Consider the following 5,353-nt stretch of genomic DNA (forward strand, 5'->3'; position numbering starts at 1 on the left):
TATGCCCCTAATGCTTCCTTATTTTCCATCTCAATAAAAAATTTTCCTGGCTTCATTGATCAAAATATATTTATGCAGGAAATCTTCATGATGTATGTTTTCAAGAAATATTTAGATTAAACTTGGGTACTCCGGTATGACCAGAGGTGATATAACCTTTGAGACATTGGTACATCAATATTTTTATCACTTAAAACCACTCAGTACTTCCTGGGATCTGGGATTTAGAAATTGATGAGCTGGCTTAGCAAAATCATAGCTGATCATCAACCAATTGTTCTTACTTCACAGGACACATGGATTAGCAAAAGTCTTCCGGGGATTCCACACTGTCTGAAAGAGAACACATTTTGCTTGGAAAAACTTCGTGCTCATCACTGAGTTCCTAGGGCAGAAGGGAATAAATGCTTGAAATTTCTTTGCCTTTGAAATTGCAGAAGTGATCTCTTGTGGAACCGAGGGGCCCTAATCAGCCAAACCAGAACTGTTTCTGAGACCTACAGAACCTCTCCCAGGTCTACATATTTCCAATTCAACTGTTAAATTCAAGACTCTGGATGATGTACAGTGGAAAGGTATAGAAGACCTACCCTGAAGGACCTAATAGTCTATGAGCAGCGGTAATAATTCCACATCAATATCTGGATAAATAGTGAAAACTAAACTCACCCAATCTGGAGCCATCATCAGTCTGACTTGGGCTAAACCTGTGCCTTCTCATGCATTTCCTGTTTTAGTAATAAGACCTCTCAACACAGATACAGAGCAACCTTCCTAATCCCTTCTTCTGTCTTTACCTCTCTATCCCTGCTACCTAGGTTGTAGCTCAAAAACTAACCTCATTTTTCCCTCTAAATAACTGTCTAACCAGTTCCCCTAATCCCTTAGCTTCTTCAAGATGACATCTCTAATATGCACATCTGATCATATTCCTCATCATGCACCTACAAGCTGAGCTCCAAACTCTTGTGTATAGAAGGTAAGCCTTTTTCATCTCACTCCTCACTTTCTGTCCCATCTTCTCACTTCTTCCCTCCATTCAACCGAAGTTCTGGTCATTCTGAATTATTTCGTTGTCCTCAAATACGTGATTAAACATGGGTCTTTGCACGTGTTCATATGTCTGGACTGCCCAATGCCACCCCACTCTATAGCCGATGTGGCTCACTGTGAACTTTTGCTCATCCTTCACACTCAGTCCAAGCATTTTTTTTTCCTCTGTCATATATTTCATAATGCCTCAGATAATAATATAGCCATTTATTTATACAATAGCATCTGTGGTTCTAGAGATTCAGAGCCTTTTCAACATGATATTGTATTTGTTCTCATGTCTGTCTCACTATTAGATTACAAATATCTTGAGGGGAGAGGCAATATGAGGGCTTTTTTCGACCTCCAAATCCCAAGCTCTTACTGCAATACTGGACACACAATAAATTCTTGACAAATGTTGAGTTAAAAACATAATTATAAAGTAATAACTCAAAATAGCATGTGGGAAATACTATAATAGTTATACCTTTGTTGATAGAGAGTAGATCAAGCTGAGAAAATCAAGAAAGACTTCACGGTATAAGGTGTAGTTGACACAAACATAAAAGAATACATAGAATTTATAAACACGGAAATGGAAGGGAGGAAACGCTTAGGTTAGGGAACTTCGTGATCAATAACAAGAAGCTGAAAAAAATATCTCCTGTGTGTGAGGATCTGATCTGAATAGAAAATGGGTGCGAGGTAAAGAACTGTAATAAGATAGAAAAGTCAGCTTGGAGAATACATTGGTAAAGGTCATTAATATCTGGCTGAAGAATATAAATTCATGTTTTTTCCGTAGGAAATAAAATACAGATATATTTAAGAATTGTTGTCTTCACACACACACGAACACACATATATTCTGTCAGGAAAAGGAATTTTAATAAATTAAGTAGGAAAGTTAGCTCAGGGAAGATACTATGGAAATTCACATACAATTGTTTTTCTCTTGAAAAAAAAAAAAAAACATATATATTTTAAAGGGTACTGCCGTGGCCATAGCTCTAGATACAGACGCAGATACAGACATTGACATAGATATTTGGACAAATTTAAAGCCAAGAAATGAAATAGTAGGATGGTGACAAAATGTAGAAGGGTTTTGACAACCTGAATTTGGATGACTATAATTCAGAGTATATACAATTCTAGGAGAAGCAATCTGCATAATTCAGTATCTGGCTAGAGAAAATGGAGGTAAGGGAAAGGGAAAAGTCAGAACAGAAAGAGATGAGTCAAAATTCCCACTGATGAGGCATCATTTATCTCTTATCTGGTACGATTAATTTCCTTTCTTTGCATCAGCCAGACAAGCTTACTGAAGGTAGGGTCATTCATTCTCTCTTTGGAAACCCCACCACTCAACAGAGACTGTGGTCAGTTTTGGGTCATCAACAAAATCGAATTGATCTGACCACAGATCGATACTTAATGCAACCTCCTGCCTACAGCTGCTGCCATCTATGGCATTTGACTATTTTCTTTGAAATTAGCATCACCTGGGCCATGGAAGAGGCATAGCTATGTTAGAGTTACCTGTCTGTGGTTTTGTTGTGAGTGCTGGTCATGTATCAAATATCTACACTGTGCCTTCCAAAGACCTGAGACTATAGCACTTAGCTTCAATGTTCTTACATAGTTCAATGGTCCCTGCTGTTTAATCTTACTGCACATGGAAAAAAAAACAAAAAAACAGAAAAAACTGTGCCAGCTTGAGGAAGCACTGTCTTATTGTCACAGTAAATACACTGGTTTATGCTAAACTTAGTGAGATGTACCATATTTGCCAACAAATTATTCTTAGCAAAAATAGCAACACTTGTGCATCCATCTAAAGCTCCAAAAAAGTACTGTATTTATCTTTCAAATAGTGAAATGTAAATTTAGAAAACCAAGGGAATTAAGACACTGAATCTTTTATGCCCTCTTTATTATGTTTTCTCTTTGTGGAAAACAAGCTGTGCGGTATAAAGTATCACCTCGAGAAAAAAGGAATGCCAAAGATACGTGTGGCTACCACTTTAAAAAATGCAAGTTTGTTCCCTTTCCTTTCCAAACGATTTAAATTATAGACATATAGAGAAATTACCTCCTTGACTATACCAGTCCTGAATACTGCCTGTTATGTCTACAATAGCTATTACAAAGATTTCTAAAAATCCTTGTAATTTCTACAGAGATATGGGGACTCGTCTTTTAATCCAAGTATTTTGGCTTTTCTTGCTCTCTTTCCTCTGCAAATTATAAAGCAACTGGAGTGCATTCAGCCAATAATGATCTAGTTTGAATTTTTAAAAAAATCGAAATTGTTCGGGAACTGTCTTTCAGCGATGTAGGCATTGAAAAGAAACTTGGGAATTACTACTGTTCTTTTCTGTGTCTACACATGACAGATCTGCTGTTCCTATGGTTAATTCAGTCAAAGAAACCATTTGATCTGAGTTTTTGACTGAATGACCAGCGGTTTGACTGAGCTCACAGCCATCGTGCCTGCTCTGGCCGCGCATGTCCACCCGGGCTTTGTTTGCGTGCTGGCGGTCTCTGCACAGAGAACACACAGCATATGCCAGGTGGCCATGTGTCTGAGGCAGAGGGAATAGAGAACAAAGCAAAAAAAGCTTCCATTTGGACAGAGATGCTTTAAGCCATCCGACTGCCAGCAACGTATTAAAGAGAGAAGAAAATGCAGTGATGCCTGAATATACTCAACAGTAAACAACTTCAAGCCTGAGATTCAGATCACAAATCTTTCTCTGCTGCTGCTGACGAGCTCAGCTTCAGCATGGCTGCAGGAGACAAAGAAACCTGCTTCAAGAGGAAAATGGGAGAGGAGATCTTCACACTCATTTTAATCTATCTCCAATCCATAGTTTTAGGGACCCATTATATAATCATTGTATTCTCATGGCAGAAGCCTGTTCTGTTGAAAGTGGGAATGGGGAAAGAAGGTTCTAGAATGGCAAAACCAAGGACTTCCTGTCCCTGTCTTTCCTCTTTAATGCTACCCTCTTCTTGGTAATTACCATACTGCTCACAACCGTCTTCCCCACAAACTGAGGAATAGAGTGGGCAGATGCTAATGCCATCTCAGAAGTGATGGGGGTTACAAAATATTATTTTAGAAAGGAGGTAGGATGGCATGGTTCCCTAAAGGTCGGAATGGGTAATTTCTCATATAAAGACAATATTGCCCTCATCCCCTGCATCATGCTTTAGGATAAATAAAGTGTCTTGACTGCATCATTTTCCTATTACTCATTTACTGAGCACCTACTATGGGCTAGGCGTAGGCTGGAAGCTTAACTTTCCGTTCAGTATTTCCTGTCTTCCCAACTGTAGCTACTAACTGTGCTCCATTGTATTCATCTTACAAATAAGCACAGTGACATTCAGAGCAGTTAGTTGATATGCTCAAGCTCACTCAGCTAATTAGTGTGATAGTCATTTAGATCAAAGCTTATCTGATTCTTTTCTTTTCTTTCTTTCTTTCTTTTTTTTTTTTTTAGAGAGAGAGGGCTTGTGTGCGTGCACAAACAAGCAGGGGCGTAGGGGCAGAGGGCAAGGGAGAGACAATCTCAAGCAGGCTCCACACTCAGCGCAGAGCCCGACACGGGGCTTGATCTCACGATCCTTAGATCATGACCTGAGCTGAAATCAAGAATCAGACACTTAACCGACTGAGCCACCCAGGTGCCCCAACCTTATCTGATTCTAAAACCTGTATTAATCACACTATACCAAGCTACAACTATCATTCATAAATAAGTCAGTTTTGCAAGGGTCTCCCAGATGCCCTGTGTTCTACAACCTGTGTCATTTAAAAAACCCCAGATGAGTCTTTTAATGGAGTATTATCCTATTTCAGATATTATAACACTAAAACTCTTGGCAGCCAGATGGCCTGAGGCTGGGTCAAAATTCAAGCACAGGTCCACCTCGATATATACATATCTGAACGCTAGTCTGAAAGCTCCACTGACCCGAACTCAAGCGAGTGTAAAGAATCCATTCCACCTTCCCTGAAGCTGTCGTGTCATCCTGAAATGAACTTTTTGGGTACAAATTTGAATGGATTTTAACACCACAGAACTTCGTGTATTTGAGTATTCTGTTCCCTCTGCCAGGAATGCATTTCTCTCTATTCCATCTGACAAATTCCTTCCACTTGAGCTTTCACAATCTAGTTCTGATGTTTGTTGTTAGACACACTCTAATTCCAAAAGGGAGAACTCGTTGCTGCCTTGCTGGTGCTCCAACAAGCACCGTATTTGTACCTGTATTCGAGCATTTTGTCATGTTGTACTGGATTGTT

The sequence above is a fragment of the Leptonychotes weddellii genome, chromosome 1, assembly GCF_054177405.1.
Source record: "Leptonychotes weddellii isolate Sample4059 chromosome 1, ASM5417740v2, whole genome shotgun sequence".
NCBI classification, from domain to species: domain Eukaryota; kingdom Metazoa; phylum Chordata; class Mammalia; order Carnivora; family Phocidae; genus Leptonychotes; species Leptonychotes weddellii.